The following is an 18,571-nucleotide window of genomic DNA, read 5'->3' as shown; positions in this document are numbered from 1 at the left end:
CCCTTGTCCCGGCCGCTGGATGACCCCCTTGTCCCGGCCGCTGGATGACCCCCTTGTCCCGGCCGCTGGATGACCTCCTTGTCTCGGCACTGGATGACCTCCTTGTACCGGCGCTGGATGATCTCCTTGTCCCGGCGCTGGATGACCTCCTTGTTCCGGCCGCTGGATGACCTCCTTGTCCCGGCCGCTGGATGACCTCCTTGTCCCGGCCGCTGGATGACCTCCTTGTCCCGGCCGCTGGATGACCTCCTTGTCCCGGCCGCTGGATGACCCCCTTGTCCCGGCCGCTGGATGACCCCCTTGTCCCGGCCGCTGGATGACCTCCTTGTCCCGGCCGCTGGATGACCTCCTTGTCCCGGCCGCTGGATGACCTCCTTGTCCCGGCCGCTGGATGACCTCCTTGTCCCGGCCGCTGGATGACCCCCTTGTCCCGGCCGCTGGATGACCCCCTTGTCCCGGCCGCTGGATGACCTCCTTGTTCCGGCCGCTGGATGACCTCCTTGTCCCGGCCGCTGGATGAACTCCTTGCCCCGGCGCTGGATGACCTCCTTGTCCCAGGCGCTGGATAACCTCCTTGCCCCGGCGCTGGATAACCTCCTTGCCCCGGCGCTGGATAACCTCCTTGCCCCGGCGCTGGATAACCTCCTTGCCCCGGCGCTGGATGACCTCCTTGTCCCGGCGTTGGATGACCTCCTTGTCCCGGCACTGGATGACCTCCTTGTCCCAGCGTTGGATGACCTCCTTGTCCCAGCGTTGGATGACCTCCTTGTCCCGGCGCTGGATGACCTCCTTGTCCCGGCGCTGGATGACCTCCTTGTCCCGGCGCTGGATGACCTCCTTGTCCCAGCACTGGATGACCTTGTCCCGGCACTGCAAACCACACCCCTCCCCCCTCGCTTATGATGTGCAAGCTTAGGGGATTCTACGCCCAGCAGCAACTCGCTTGTCAAAATGACTGCCTCTGTCACTACTCCTGTCAGCTTTGTAACAGAAGGAAGGCCCCCCCCCCCATGCCTACAGTAAACCATTGTGCCCAGGGCAGCTTCCCCTCTTGCCCCACTCCTGCTGATAGGAGGAGAGAGCAGATTGACAGAGAGATGAGCTCATCACTCCTTTCACTGTCCAGTCAAAGGCTGTGGGAAGGACGGGCATGCGCTGTATGGCAGAGCTGTGTAAAACTCAGGACTGGATGGACAGCTATATATATATATATATAGATTAGATCTGTGTCTATTAGGTCTATAATGAGATTGTTTTTGCTTTCTCTATAAAAACACATTACTCATTTGGAACATCCCTCAGGTTATCAGCAAAAAAATTCCAAACTGCGGCGGTAAACCCCGTAAGCGTTTCAGTTTTGATCACAAAGACGCACAGCGCCAACCTCTTTAAAAAAGAAAGACTTGCCCGCATTCTCCACCAAAAAGAAAAAAACAAAAATACCGTACGTATTATTTTCCTGAACGCGTTTTACTCAGCGCAGTTCAAAGACGTTGAAAATGTCGGAGGAAACCACCATCCAACCCCCTCCCCCCACCCTTCAGATGAAAACACGAGATCGGCCAGATAGGTGTTTCTGTTTTCAACAGTTGTGAAGGAAGAAGAAAAAATAAAGTGACATTTAATTACAAAAGGCGAGCGGCGGTAATACTTTCCACTGGAATCTTCTCCTGGGGGGGGGGGGGGGGTCTGTAGAGTGGTGAAGGAATATATTGCCCATTGTTTGATTTCCCGCCACTACGAGATTTGACGCTCTTGGCTTCATTGGCCCAACATCTACTCTTCACATTCATCACTGTGCCCATTATGAGGGGTTCCCACCATCCCTGTGCCGAGTTCCCGGGTCTGTACACCCGCTGTGCCCATTATGAGGGGTTCCCACCATCCCTGTGCTGAGTTCCCGGGTCTGTACACCCGCTGTGCCCATTATGAGGTGTTCCCACCATCCCTGTGCTGAGTTCCCGGGTCTGTACATCCGCTGTGCCCATTATGAGAGGTTCCCACCATCCCTGTGCTGAGTTTCCGGGTCTGTAGACCTACTGTGCCCATTATGAGGGGTTCCCACCATCCCTGTGCTGAGTTCCTGGGTCTGTACACCTGCTGTGCCCATTATGAGGGGTTCCCACCATCCCTGTGCTGAGTTCCTGGGTCTGTACACCTGCTGTGCCCATTATGAGGGGTTCCCACCATCCCTGTGCTGAGTTCCCGGGTCTGTATACCCGCTGTGCCCATTATGAGGGGTTCCCACCATACCTGTGCTGAGTTCCCGGGTCTGTACACCCGCTGTGCCCATTATGAGGGGTTCCCACCATCACTGAGCCGAGTTCCCGGGTCTGTACACCCGCTGTGCCCATTATGAGGGGTTCCCACCATCCCTGTGCTGAGTTCCCGGGTCTGTACACCTACTGTGCCCATTATGAGGGGTTCCCACCATCCCTGTGCTGAGTTCCTGGGTCTGTACACCCGCTGTGCCCATTATGAGGGGTTCCCACCATCCCTGAGCTGAGTTCCCCGGGTCTGTACACCTGCTGTGCCCATTATGAGGGGTTCCCACCATCCCTGTGCTGAGTTCCCGGGTCTGTACACCTGCTGTGCCCATTATGAGGGGTTCCCACCATCCCTGAGCTGAGTTCCCGGGTCTGTACACCTGCTGTGCCCATTATGAGGGGTTCCCACCATCCCTGAGGTGAGTTCCCGGGTCTGTACACCTGCTGTGCCCATTATGAGGGGTTCCCACCATCCCTGTGCTGAGTTCCCCGGTCTGTACACCTGCTGTGCCCATTATGAGGGGTTCCCACCATCCCTGTGCGGAGTTCCCGGGTCTGTACACCTGCTGTGCCCATTATGAGGGGTTCCCACCATCCCTGTGCTGAGTTCCCGGGTCTGTACACCTGCTGTGCCCATTATGAGGGGTTCCCACCATCCCTGTGCTGAGTTCCCGGGTCTGTACACCTGATGTGCCCATTATGAGGGGTTCCCACCATCCCTGTGCTGAGGTCCCGGGTCTGTACACCTGATGTGCCCATTATGAGGGGTTCCCACCATCCCTGTGCTGAGTTCCCGGGTCTGTACACCTGCTGTGCCCATTATGAGGGGTTCCACCATCCCTGTGCCGAGTTCCTGGGTCTGTACACCTGCTGTGCCCATTATGAGGGGTTCCACCATCCCTGTGCTGAGTTCCCGGGTCTGTACAACTGCTGTGCCCATTATGAGGGGTTCCCACCATCCCTGTGCTGAGTTCCTGGGTCTGTACACCTGCTGTGCCCATTATGAGGGGTTCCCACCATCCCTGTGCTGAGTTCCCGGGTCTGTGCACCCGCTGTGCCCATTATGAGGGGTTCCCACTATCCCTGTACTGAGTTACAGGGTCTGCTGAGGGTTATTATTGCCATCAGTGACACCAATGCTGGGGGTTATTATTGTGTCCACTGGCACCAATAAGGGTTACGCTTACTGCCACTGACACCAGTGGTGTTTTTTTTTTTAATCACATTCACTGACACCAACGCTAGGGGTATTATTGTGTCCACTGGCACCAATGCGGGGGGGGGGGGGGGGGGGTTAATATTTTGTCCACTGGTACCAATGTTGGGGTATTCTATTGTCATCACTCACATCTGTGCTGGGGGTTATAATTAATTATTGCCACTGACACCAGTGGTGGGGGTTATTGTTGTGTCCACTGGTACCAATGCTGGGGGTTATTATTGTGTCTACTGGCACCAATGCTGGGGGTATTATTGTGTCTACTGCCACGAATGCTGAGGGTATTACTGTGTCCACTGGCACCAATGCTGGGGGTTATTATTGTGTCCACTGGCACCAATACTGGGGGTATTAGTGTGTCCACTGCCACGAATGCTAGGGGTAATACCGTGTCCACTGGCACCAATGTTAGGGGTATTATTGTGTCCACTGGCACCAATGCTGGGGGTTATTATTGTGTCCACTGGCACCAATGTTAGGGGTATTATTGTGTCCACTGGCACCAATGCTAGGGGTATTATTGTGTCCACTGGCACCAATGCTAGGGGTTATTATTGTGTCCACTGGCACCAATGCTAGGGGTATTATTGTGTCCACTGTCACGAATGTTGGGGGTATTACTGTGTCCACTGGCACCAATGTTGGGGGTATTACTGTGTCCACTGGCACCAATGCTGGGGGTATTATTGTGTCTACTGCCACGAATGCTGGGGGTATTACTGTGTCCACTGGCACCAATGCTGGGGGTTATTATTATGTCTACTGTCACGAATGCTGGGGGTATTGCTGTGTCCACTGGCACCAATGTTAGGGGTATTATTGTGTCCACTGCCACGAATGCTGGGGGTTATTATTGTGTCCACTGGCACCAATGCTGGGGGTATTACTGTGTCCACTGGCACCAATGCTGGGGGTATTACTGTGTACACTGCCACCAATGTTAGGGGTATTATTGTGTCCACTGGCACCAATACTGGGGGTATTACTGTGTACACTGGCACCAATGCTGGGGGTATTACTGTGTACACTGCCACCAATGTTAGGGGTATTATTGTGTCCACTGGCACCAATGCTGGGGGTTATCATTGTGTCCACTGGCACCAATGCTGGGGGTTATTATAGTGTCCACTGGTACCAATGCTGGGGGTTATTATAGTGTCCACTGGCACCAACGCTGGGGGTTATTATTGTGTCCACTGGCACCAATGCTGGGGGTTATTATTGTGTCCACTGCCACCAATGCTGAGGGTTATTATTGCCATCGGTGACACCAATGCTGGGGGTTAATTATTGTTTCTATTGACAACAGTGTTAATATTTCTCCCACTTACAATGAAGATGGGGGTTATTATTGTGTCCACTGGTACCAATGGGGGTTACGCTTACTGCCACCAGTGGTGTTTTTTTTTTTATCACATTCACTGACACTAACGCTATGTTAGGGGTATTATTGTGTCCACTGGCACCAATGCGGGGGGTTAATATTTTGTCCACTGGTACCAATGTTGGGGTATTCTATTGTCATCACTCACATCTGTGCTGGGGGTTATAATTATTTCCACTGACACCAGTGGTGGGGGTTATTGTTGTGTCCACTGGTACCAATGCTGGGGGTTATTGTGTCCACTGGCACCAATGTTAGTGGTATTGTGTCCACTGGCACCAATGCTGGGGGTATTATTGTGTCCACTGCCAAGAATGCTGAGGGTATTATTGTGTCCACTGGCACCAATGCTGAGGGTATTATTGTGTCCACTGGCACCAATACTGGGGTTATTATTGTGTCCACTGGCACCAATGTTAGTGGTATTGTGTCCACTGGCACCAATGCTGGGGGTATTATTGTGTCCACTGGCACCAATGCTGGGGGTTATTACTGTGTCCACTGCCACCAATGTTAGGGGTATTATTGTGTCCACTGGCACCAATGCTGGGGGGTATTATTGTGTCCACTGGCACCAATGATGGGGGTATTATTGTGTCCACTGCCACGAATGCTGGGGGTATTATTGTGTCTACTGCCACGAATGCTGGGGGTATTATTGTGTCCACTGCCACGAATGCTGGGGGTATTATTGTGTCTACTGCCACCAATGCTGGGGGTTATTATTGTGTCCACTGGCACCAATGCTGGGGGTATTACTGTGTCCACTGGCACCAATGCTGGGGGTTATTATTGTGTCCACTGGCACCAATTCTGGGGGTATTATTGTGTCCACTGCCACGAATGCTAGGTGTATTACTGTGTCCACTGCCACCAATGTTAGGGGTATTATTGTGTCCACTGGCACAAATGTTGGGGGTTATTACTGTGTCCACTGGCACCAATGCTGGGGGTATTACTGTGTCCATTGCCACCAATGCTGGGGGTATTATTGTGTCCATTGCCACCAATGCTAAGGGTATTACTGTGTCCACTGGCACCAATGCTGGGGGTATTATTGTGTCCACTGCCACCAATGCTAAGGGTATTACTGTGTCCACTGGCACCAAGGTTAGGGGTATTATTGTGTAAACTGGCACCAATGCTGGGGGTATTATTGTGTCCACTGGCACCAATGCTGGGGGTATTACTGTGTCCACTGGCACCAATGCTGGGGGTATTACTGTGTCCACTGCCACCAATGCTGGGGGTATTAGGCACCAATGCTGGGGGTATTATTGTGTCCACTGTGTCCAGAGGAGCTTACACTCTAATGCCCCCCCCCCCCAGTCACACAATTATAATTGTTATTATATATTTATATAGCTCCGACATATACCACAGTGCTGTACACAGGAAACTGAACCAATCACATCAGGATCAGAAGAGCTTACAATCTAATCCCCCCCCCCCCTTAAAGACATTTTTATCTTCAATGGACTGTACAAGGTACTTTTTATTTTTAAAATAGCTCCTTCGAAAAACAGAAGAACTCTGTAAACTGAAATTTCCCTGCGGGGTTCGGTGTAACGCAGCCTGAGCACAGATGTTCTTATGCACATAAAGCACGTGGTTTATCTAAATCTGTGCCCGTGCGGGGGAGGGGTGGGATGGGGGGCAGGTTGGTGGGGGGGGGGGGGGGGAGTTTGCGCACAGACTTTTTTACACCAACTTCAGGCTCAGTAGCAAGTTGAGTTAGGTTTTCCATGGGGCTTTCATGAATTGCATTTGAGTTGCTTGACCAATTTTTGGTTTGCTTGGGATTTTCGAGTTGTTCAGGCGGCAACCGAATCGACTCGGACACCCTTTACACACATGTCGGGGTTTCTCAACCAGGGTTCCATGGAGTCCGGGGTTCCTCCAGGAGGTTGTATCACAGTGGCGTCACTAGGGTTGGTGTCACCCCCCCCCCACCTATAGTCCCCCCTCAGTACAGACCCCCCTTTCCGCAGTACAGACTCCCCTCCACTAACCACAGACCCCCCTCCCGCAGTACAGACCCCCCTCCACTAACCACAGACCCCCCTCCCGCAGTACAGACCCCCCTCCACTAACTACAGACCCCCCCTTCCGCAGTACAGACCCCCCTCCACTAACTACAGACCCCCCCTTCCGCAGTACAGACCCCCCTCCACTAACCACAGACACCCCCACCAAGTACAGACCCCCCACCAAGTACAGACCCCCCACCAAGTACAGACCCCCCCCCACCAAGTACAGACCCCCCACCAAGCAATAGGGTTGGTGTCACCCGGTGAGGGAAAAAAATTGTGTCCCCCCCCCCCCCCACACCTATAGTCCCCCCTCAGTACAGACCCCCCCTTCCGCAGTACAGACCCCCCTCCACTAACTACAGACCCCCCTCCACTAACTACAGACCCCTCTCACCAAGTACAGACCCCCTCCCTCAGTACAGACCCCCCACCAAGTACAGACCCCCCTCAGTACAGACCACCCCACCAAGTACAGACTCACTCCCTCAGTACAGACCCCCCTCTCACAGTACAGACCCCCTCCACTAACTACAGACCCCCCCTTCCGCAGTACAGACCCCCCTCCACTAACTACAGACCCCACACCAAGTACAGACCCCCCTCAGTACAGACCCACCCCACCAAGTACAGACCCCCCTCAGTACAGACTCACTCCCTCAGTACAGACCCCCTCCATCAATATAGACCCCCTCCCTCAGTATAGACCCCCTCCATCAGTGCTGACCCCCTCCATCAGTACAGACACTAGAGTTGCATGATTAATCGCAGAGAAAATCGCGATCTCGATTCACCCCCCCCCCCCCGCGCCGCGATCTCCAGGCTGGATGACGCGCGATTTTCTTCTCTTACCGCCCGTTCCACGTAACCAGAGTGGAACACAAATCACGTCAGCAGCCTGCATCGCTGGCCTATACTGTACCTTTTTGCTTGCGGTGAATGCATGTGCATTTGAAAATAAAGACCTAATTTGTTTTAGTCATTCTGGAGTGCGGCCGTCCAGAGTTTTTTTCGTCCATTTGCTACCGCTGGATGGATGCCTGGGCTTCTCTCACAGTTCTGTACAACTGCGTCATGCGCCACCCAGTGGGAAGTTATTTCAAGGGTTCCTTTGTTAAAAAGGTTGAGAAAAGCTGTGCTAACGTATAGGAAGGCAAGAAAGCACTGCAAGAACACAGCCCACCCCAAAGGGTCCACGTCATCCAGGGACCCGGTCCATCCAGAACAGGGCTGGACTGGCCTACCGGGAAATCGGGAAATATCCCGGTAGGCTGCTTGGTCTGGGGCTGCTTTAAGCTGTGGCTCAAGCAGGGCCGATCCTGCACGGCTGGCCGGCTGCACTGTGGCCGGTCACCGAAGCTTCCGTGCTGTCCTCCTGCCCTCCATCTTCCTTGTGTGTGTGACACATACACACACACACACAGCAGCGTTCTCTTGGCTCCTGCTCTGTGTCTGTTTGGCGGCGCTGTAAGAAAGTCCCGCCCCCTAGACCAGCATCTGTGATTGACGGAAAAATTATCCAATGGGGCATTGAATCAGTGTGACGTGTGTCACAGGAGGCAGGAATTTCTTACAGCGACCGCCCGGGCAATTGAAATCCAAGTTTCATGAGGCGATCGTGAACCAGGTACTGGTGGGCACTGCATTTGGTGGGCTGCATTTTAGGTGTGTTGCATTAGGTGGGCTGCGTTAGGTGTGTTGCATTAGGTGTGTTGCATTAAGTGGGCTGCGTTAGGTGGGCTGCGTTAGGTGGGCTGCGTTAGGTGGGCTGCGTTAGGTGGGCTGCGTTTTAGGTGGGCTGCGTTTTAGGTGGGCTGCGTTTTAGGTGGGCTGCGTTTTAGGTGGGCTGCGTTTTAGGTGGGCTGCGTTTTAGGTGGGCTGCGTTTTAGGTGGGCTGCATTTTAGGTGGGCTGCATTTTAGGTGGGCTGCATTTTAGGTGGGCTGCATTTTAGGTGGGCTGCATTAGGTGGGCTCTGGACAGGTAAGCAGCATTAGGTGGGCACTGCACAGGTGGGCTGCATTAGGTGGGCAGTGCAAATGTGGGCTACACTTGTTGGATACTGCACAGATGGGCTACATTTGCTGGGCATTGCACAAGTGGGCTGCATTAGGTTGGCATTGCACAGGTGGGCTGCCTTTGCTGGGCACTGCGCAGGTGGTCTGCATTAGGTGGGCACTGCGCAGATGGGCTGCATTTGCTGGGCGCTGCAAATGTGTGGCTGCATTTGCTGGGCGCTGCAAATGTGTGGCTGCATTTGCTGGGCACTGCATATGTGTGGCTGCATTAGGTGGGCACTGCACAGGTAGGCTACATTTGATGGCTACTGCACAGATAGACTGCATAAGGTGGGCTACATTTGGTGGGTACTGCAGGGTAGGTTGCATTGGGTGGGCATTGCCCTGGGAGGCTGCATTTGGTGGGAAATGATAAGGCTGCATTTGATGGGCACTGGTAGGTTGCATTTGATGGGCACTAATAGGTTGCATTTGATGGACCCTGATGAGGATGCATGGGGCTGGTATGAAATTTTTTCCAGGGCTGGTTTTTATTGCCAGCCAGTCCGGCCCTGATCCAGACTGTGCAGCATGGTTTTGCCGGATGGTGGCCTTCCAGCTATGGTCAGTTGTATTCTCGGTCTAATCTATATTTCCATTTACTACCACAAGATGGAGACATAGCACCAGCAATAGAAAGAAGATTATGGCCGCGATTCAGATACTTTGTCGTATCTTTGAGCGGGCGTAACGCATCTCCTATGCGCTACACCAACGTAACATTGAGAGGCAAGTACTGTATTCAGAAAGCACTCGCTCCCAAAGTTACGTCGGCGTATCGTAAATGGGCCGGCGTAAGCCCGCGTAATTCAAAGTAGCAAGGCAGTGGGCGTGTTGTATTGTAATGAAGCGTGACGCCTTGGCCGATCGAACGGCGCATGCGCGTGCATGCTCAGAGTCACGTCGCAAATACTCCCTAAGATAGGACGGCTCAATGCTTTGTCGACGTGAACGTAACCTACGCCCAGCCCCATTCACGTACGACTTACGCAAACGACGTAAAATACGACGCTGTTCCGACGTTTCCGACGTCCGTACCTTAACATGACTTACCCCTGCTTTATGAGGGGGTAAAGTTACGCCGGACCGACGCCTTACGTAAACGGCGTAGCTAAATCCGACGGGCGCAAGTACGTTTCTGAATCGGCGTATCTAGGTCATTTGCATATTCAACGCGTAAATCTATGGAAGCACCCCAAGCGGCCAGCGTAAATATGCACCCCAAGATACGACGGCGTAAGAGACTTACGTCATTTGTATCTTGGCCAAATTCAGGCGTAACTTGCCTATATGAATCAGCGCATAGATACGACGGCGCTCATTTGGACTTACGTCGGCGTATCTGGAGATACGCCGTCGTACGTCCTTTCTGAATCCGGGCCTATAGTTTCACATTTTGAAAACTAAAAAACAAAAAATAAAAATAAATAAAAAATTTGGCAAAAAACAAAAATGTTTTCCCTGTTTTTTTTCTGCAAAAAGTGAAATTTTGGGAAAATTAAAAAAAAAAACAATTCAGTGTGGATACGTTTTACAAATCGACAGTCATTTTGTTACACTTGGAAATGTGAAATACAGTGGGCCAGATTCACGTAGATGGGCGTATTTTTGGGAGGGCGTAACGTATTTGATTTACGTTACGCCGCCGCAAGTTTTTCAGGCAAGTGCTTTATTCACAAAGCACTTGCCTGTAAAGTTGCGGCGGCGTAGCGTAAATCACCCGGCGGCATTCAAATTCGGCGGGTAGGGGACGTGTTTCATTTAAATGAAGCGCGTCCCCGCGCCGAACGAACTGCACATGCGCCGTCCCTAAAAAATCCCGGCGTGCATTGCTCTAAATGACGTCGCAAGGACGTCATTGGTTTTGACGTGGACGTAAATGGCGTCCAGCCCCATTCACGGACGACTTACGCAAACGACGTAAAATTTTTAAATTTCGACGCAGGAACGACGGCCATACTCAACATAGGATACGCCACCTAGGGGGCAGCTTTATCTTTACGCCGGCATAGCGCTTACGGAAACAGCGTATCTTTACTGCGACGGGCAAGCGTACGTTCGTGAATCGGCGTATCTACTAATTTGCATATTTTACGCCGAACTCAATGGAAGCGCCACCTAGCGGCCAGCGGGAATATTGCACCCTAAGATACGACGGCGCAGGCTGTCGTATCTTAGATAGGTTTAAGTGTATCTCAGTTTGAGCATACACTTAAACATGCGACGGGCTTAGATTGCGAGTTACGTCGGCGTATCTACTGATACGCCGGCGTAACTCTTTGTGAATCTGGCACACAGTATATAAAAGCATTATGCTTGAACTAGAAGTACAGCTTATTCAGTCATCAAACTGGAGCCCACAAGCAAGCTAAACTGGAGCCTCTCCCCTGCAGTGCCCCCTAGTGGCAGAAATGCATATTTCTCTTGTTTGAGAACTACATTGAGAAGTACAGCGAAACCTCGGATTGCGAGGAATGCGGTTAACGAGCGTTTCGCAATACGAGCGCTATAATGCCAGGCTTTCTCCCTGGTGTGGAGTGTCGTGCTCGCCCCCTCCCTTGGACTACAGGGGAGTCAGGGCGCTCTCTACGTTGCAGATAGAGAAAGGAGCTGTGTGCCAGAGAGCGTCCTGACTCTCCTGTAGTCCAAGGGAGGGGGCGAGCACGACACTCCACACCAGGAAGAAAGCCTTGCATTACTGTGTGGAGTTACAGACAGAAGAACAGGAAGTGAGGATTTCTCAGAAGAAATAAGAACATTTAAAAGCAAAATGGAAGGATGAGGTAAGTGAAGGAGGACTGCACTAAGGTAAAGGAAGCTGTTTAGGGAAAAAAAAAATTACCTTTACAACCCCTTTAAGTTGCCCTCGCTCTTTAAAAGGTTGGACACCCTTGTACTAAGTCGGGTTTTGCTTGGGGATCAAATACTTATTTTACTCACTGAACTGCAACTCAATTTTGAACATTTGTTTTATGTGTTATTTATTCTGGATTTATGGTTGATATTCTGTCTCTATCATTTAACCACTTAAGACCCGGACCAAAATGCTGCTAAAGGACCCGGCCAGTTTTTGCGATTCGGCACTGCGCCGCTTTAACAGACAATTGCGCTGTCGTGCGACGTGGCTCCCAAACAAAATTGACGTCCTTTTTTCCCCCACAAATAGAGCTTTCTTTTGGTGGTATTTGATCACCTCTGCGGTTTTTATTTTTTGCGCTATAAACAAAAATAGAGCGACAATTTTGAAAAAAATTCAATATTTTTTACTTTTTTCTATAATAAATATCCTCCAAAAAAGATATAAAAAAAACATTTTTTTTCCTCAGTTTAGGCCGATACGTATTCTTCTACCTATTTTTGGTTAAAAAAAATCACAATAAGCGTTTATTGGTTGGTTTGCGCAAAATTTATAGCGTTTACAAAATAGGGGATAGTTTTATTGCATTTTTATAAAAAACATTTTTTTTACTACTAATGGCGGCGATCAGCGATTTTTTTCTTGACTGCGACATTATGGTGGACACATCGGACAATTTTGACACATTTTTGGGAACATTGTCATTTTCACAGCAAAAAATGCATTTAAATTGCATTGTTTACTGTGAAAATGACAATTGCAGTTTGGGAGTTAACCACAGGGGGCGCTGAAGGGGTTATGTGTGACCTCATTTGTGTTTCTAACTGTAGGGGGGTGTGGCTGTAGGTGTGACATCATCGATTGTGTTTCCCTATAAAAGGGATGACACGATTGATGACGGCGCCACAGTGAAGCACGGGGAAGCTGTGTTTACACACGGCTCTCCCCGTTCTTCAGCTCCGGGGACCGATCGCGGGACTCCAGCGACGATCGGGTCCGCGGGTGCCGCGGTCCCGGAGCTTCGGACCGGGTTGCGGAAGCGCGCCGCGGGCGTGCGCCCGCGACCCACGGCTGGGTACTAGCACAGGACGTACCTGTACATGGATGTGCCATTCTGCCGACGTATATGTGCAGGAGGCGGTCCTTAAGTGGTTAAGTGGCCCTCGCTCTTCAAAAGGTTGGGCACCCTTGTACGAAGTCATGTTTTGCTTGGGGATCAAATACTTATTTTACTCACTGAACTGCAACTCAATTTTGAACATTTGTTTTATGTGGTTTTTTTTCTGGGTTTTTGGTTGATATTCTGTCTACCATTTAAAATACACCTATGATATAAATGATAGACCCTTCATTTCTTTGTAAATGGGCAAACTTGCAAAATCTGCAGGGGGGGGGGGGGGGTCGAATAAATATTTTCCCCACTGTATGTAGCAGAGGTGGTCTATAAATAAATGAAGGTAGGTACACTCCTCAGCCTTACCTTGTATTCATGATGGGCTCTGATGAAGGGGCTCTTAGACCCCCCAGAAACACATTGGCTGTATTTCTGGTCCTGCATTGTACGCAATGACGTCAGGAGGAGGGGCAGAGACATGACAGACACACGTCTGCTCTCCCCCCCTTCTTGTTGCTGACCCAGAAGTGACTTGCATGACATCACTTCCGGGTCCCTGTTGACATTTTTCCCGGGATGATCACTGTAGTGTCACTTGTAGCCCAGCCCCCCCCCCACAGTTAGAATCACTCCCTAGGACACACTTAAAGCGGTTGAAAAGGAAAAAAAAATACGGTACTTATTATTATTATTCTTAGGGGTTATGCCGATACACACGATCGGTCAAACCGATGAGAACGGTCTGATGGACCTTTTTCATCGGACCAAACCGATCGTGTGTGGGCCCCATCGGTTATTTATCCATAGGTTAACCACTTAAGGACCGCCTCCTGCACATATACGTCGGCAGAATGGCACGGCTGGGCACATGTACGTCCTGTACTAGTACCCAGCCGTGGGCGCGCTCCCCGCGACCCGGTACGAAGCTGCGGGACCCGATCGCCGCTGGAGTCCCGCGATCGGTCCCCGGAGCTGAAGAACGGGGAGAGCCGTGTGTAAACACACCTTCCCCGTTCTTCACTGTGGCAGCGTCATCGATCGTGTGTTCCCTTTTATAGGGAGACACAATCGATGACGTCACACCTACAGCCACACCCCCCCTACAGTTGTAAACACACTTCAGGTCACACTTAACCACAAGGGGGCGCTGAAGGGGTTAACTCCCAAACTGCAATTGTCATTTTCACAGTAAACAACGCATTTTTGTTGCTGTGAAAATGACAATGGTCCCAAAAATGTGTCAAAAAGTGTCCGCCATTATGTTGCAGTCACGAAAAAAAAAATGGTTGATCGCCGCCATTAGTAGTAAAAAAAAAAAAAAAAAAAAAAATTAATAAAAATGCAAAACTATTTTGTAAACGCTATAAATTTTGCGCAAACCAACCGATAAACGCTTATTGCGATTTTTTTTACAAAAAAATAGGTAGAAGAATACGTATCGGCCTAAACTGAGGAAAAAAAATGTTTTTTATATATTTTTGGGGGATATTTATTATACCAAAAAGTAAAAAACATTGCATTTTTTTCAAAATTGTCGCTCTATTTTTGTTTATAGCGCAAAAAATAAAAGCCGCAGAGGTGATCAAATACCACCAAAAGAAAGCTCTATTTGTGGGGGGAAAAAGGACGGCAATTTTGTTTGGGAGCCACGTCGCACGACCGCGCAATTGTCAGTTAAAGTGACGCAGTGCCGAATTGCAAAAAGGGGCAAGGTTCTTTAGCTGCATCTTGGTCCGGGTCTTAAGTGGTTAAAAAAAAGCAATCTCGTTTTAAATTTAACCTATGGATTCCTAACCGAAAGAAAAAAAAACAAAAACGATCGTCTGTGGGCACCTCCATCGGTTAAAAATCCACGCATGCTCAGAATCAAGTCGATGCATGCTTGGAAGCATTAAACTTCGTTGTTTTTCAGCACGTCGTTGTGTTTTACGTAACCGCGTTCTGACCCGATCGTTTTTTTAACTGATGGCGTGACCATCAGTCAGCTTCATCGGTTAACCGGTGAAAACAGTCCATCGGTTGGACTGATCGTGTGTACGCGGCATTAGAGTTTGGGTTAGGCCCCTTTCACACTTGTGCGACCTTAAAGTCGCACGACTTTGCCGCTATTTTGGACGCAAACTTGAAGCAATGCCCGTGTAATCTTGAGGTCAATGGACCTCAAAGTCACATCAAAGTAGTGCGGGGACTACATTGAAGTCGCACAGATATATAGCCAGATTCAGGTAGGGGCGCATATCTTTATGGCGGCGTAGCATATCGTATTTACGCTACGCCGCCTTAAGTCAGAGAGGCAAGTGCTGTATTCACAAAGCACTTGCCTCCTAACTTACGGCGGCGTAGCGTAAACGGGGCCGGCGTAAGCGCGCCCAATTCAAATGAGGATGAGGGGGGCGTGTTTTATGTTAATGTTTGGTGACCCGACGTGATTGACGTTTTTTACGAACGGCGCATGTGCCGTCCGTGTACATTTCTCAGTGTGCATTGCTCCAAAGTACGCTGCAAGGACGTATTGGTTTCGACGTGAACGTAAATGACGTCCAGCCCCATTCACGGACGACTTACGCAAACAACGTACATTTTTCAAATTTCGACGCGGGAACGACGGCCATACTTAACATTGACTAGGCCACCTAGGGGGCAGCTTCATCTTTACGCTGCGTAACTCTTACGGAAACGGCGTATCTTTACTGCGTCGGGCTCACGTACGTTCGTGAATCGGCGTATCTAGTCATTTACATATTCTACGTCGAACTCAACCGAAGCACCACCTAGCGGCCAGCGTAAATATTGCACCCTAAGATACGACGGCGCAGGCCGTCGTATCTTAGATAGGTTTAAGTGTATCTCAGTTTGAGCATACACTTAAACTTACGACGGCGCAGATTCCGAGTTACGGCGGCGTATCTACTGATACGCCGGCGTAACTCTTTATGAATCTGGGCAATAGAACGGTACTCATTAGAAACCATGGGGTACGACTCACGCGTCTTTGTAATCCCCCAAAAAAGCACGGCCTTAGCAGGATCGGCCCCCCCGATCACTGCGGGCGAAAAGGTAGTAGAATACATTTTTCCCTAAATTTATGGAGAAATTCGATTTTACTGGATATGTTGTATAACAGAAATTCAATTTTTTTTTATATTTTTTATTTCCAAACTCTGCCTTTTTCCATTCATATAAAAAAAAAAAACACCACACACGGAGAGGTGATTAAATAAGCCTTACTTGCGAGGAAAAAAAAAAAAAGGATACAAATTTAATTTGCGTAGAGCGAGTAATTAGAAGTTCAATTAGCGCAGAGCTGAATAGCAGAAATAAATGGTCTGGTCACAAAGGGGGTGAAAAAATCTTCCGCAGGTCAAGCGCTTAAGGAATCATCCGCCAATCAGAAAGCGAAGAACTGGCTCAGCCACGCCCATTGACGTCACATTGACATCATAAACCCGCCATATCCATGCCATTTAAAAAAAATGACATAACAGCCAGACGTCGCCAAAATATTAAAGTGACAGCAATCCAAGTACCGTGCATTGCAGATATAAACGGGAGGACAAGCCTGCGCACTACGGCCTTCCCTGCACAACGGGCCGCACGCCCGCCGGTGTCATGGCAATGGATGACGCCGATGTGGGCGCCGTGTAAACAAAGTCCGGAGTCAATAAAATGTGGCGGTTGCAAGGCGGAGCGGAGCACAAAAAATAAAAAATAAAAGGAAAGAACACGGTGTCAATGTACAAAGTGCACAGGGTGACAAAAGGATCGAAGGGCATAAGCAAAACATTCCGGCTGCAAAGACAAGGAATAGAGAAAACGTCAATTTTTAAAAAAAAAAATTGTTTTCTTATTTATTTTTATAATTTTTTACACTGAAATTAAAAAAAAAAAAAAAAAAAATATCACTTTTATTCCTATTACAAGGAATGTAAACATCCCTTGTAATAGAAAAAAGCATGACAGGTCCTCTTAAATATGAGATCTGGGGGTCAAAAAGACGTCACATCTCATATTTAGGCTTAAATGCAAAAAAAAGAAAAAAAACATTAAACTGTCATTTTTTTAAATGACAGAAAAAAAAAATGTTGCTTTAAGAGGCTGGGCGGGACTGACGTTTTGACGTCACTTCCGCCCAGCAGAACTATGGGGACGGGTGGGGGCGATTTTTCCTTCAGTCTCGTCCCCAGTGACTTGCCGAACGGACCCGATCGCCTCCGCCGCTACCGACGGCTACGGTAAGCGGCGGAAGGCGCGGGAGAGCGGCGGGAGGGGGGGGCCCCTCTCCCGCCACCGATAACGGCGATCTCGCGGAGACCGCCGTTATCGTTTACAGGACCGTCGGCACTAAAGATGCATACCTCGGTTGTGGCAGCAGCTGCTGCCGTTACCGAGATATCCATCTTTAAAAACAGGACGTCTTTTTGACATGAGGCGGTGGGCAAGTGGTTAAGGACCGCCTCCTGCACATTTACGTCGGCAGAATGGCACGGCTGGGCACATACACGTACAGGTACGTCCTGTGCTAGTACCCAGCCGTGGGTCGAGGGCGCGCGCCCGCGACCCGGTCCGAAGCTCCGTGACCGGGACCCGATCGCCGCTGGAGTCCCCGGAGCTGAAGAACGGGGAGAGCCGTATGTAAACACAGCTTCCCCGTGCTTCACTATGGCGGCACATCGATCGAGTCATCCCTTTTATAGGGAAACTCGATCGATGATGTCAGTCCTACAGCCACACCCCCTACTGTTGTAAACACACACACAAAGTGAACCCTAAATGTTACAGCGCCCCCTGTGTTTAACTCCCAAACTGCAACTGTCATTTTCACAATAAACAATACAATTTAAATGCATTTTTTGCTGTGAAAATGACAATTGTCCCAAAAATGTGTCAAAATTGTCCGAAGTGTCCGCCATAATGTCGCAGTCACGAAAAAAATCGCTGATCGCCGCCATTATTAATAAAAATGCAATAAAAGTATCCCCTATAAATTTTGCGCTAACCAACCGATAAACGATTATTGCGATTTGATTTTTTTTTACCAAAAATAGGTAGAAGAATATGTATCGGCCTAAACTGAGGGGGAAAAAATTTTTATATATGTTTTTGGGGGAATATTTATTACAGCAAAAAGTTAAAAATATTGCATTTTTTTCAAAATTGGCGCTCTATTTTTGTTTATAGCGCAAAAAATAAAAACCGCAGAGGTGATCAAATACCACCAAAAGAAAGCTCTATTTGTGGGAAAAAAAGGACGCCAATCTTGTTTGGGAGCCACGTCGCACGACCGCGCAATTGTCTGTTAAAGCGACGCAGTCCCGAACTGTAAAAACCCCTTGGGTCTTTAGGCAGCATATTGGTCCGGGGCTTAAGTGGTTAATCAAAAATACAATACAAATATATTAAAAAAAAGTATATTTTTGTTATAAAAAATACATAAAAAAAAGGGGAGTTGCCACCTGGGGCCCTGTTTTTTTTTTTTTTTTTCAAAGGGGGTTGCCATCCGGGCCCCTTACAGGTGTACTGCCTGTACCCCCCTGATGGCGGCCTTGCATACAATATTTACAATGATTTATATTATATACGTTCTCATTACATAAATGCTCCCGGTTAAGGTATTGACCATAGTTTCCAGAACAATTCAATCTTA

The sequence above is a fragment of the Rana temporaria genome, chromosome 13, assembly GCF_905171775.1.
Source record: "Rana temporaria chromosome 13, aRanTem1.1, whole genome shotgun sequence".
NCBI classification, from domain to species: domain Eukaryota; kingdom Metazoa; phylum Chordata; class Amphibia; order Anura; family Ranidae; genus Rana; species Rana temporaria.
This window is presented reverse-complemented; position numbering follows the sequence as displayed.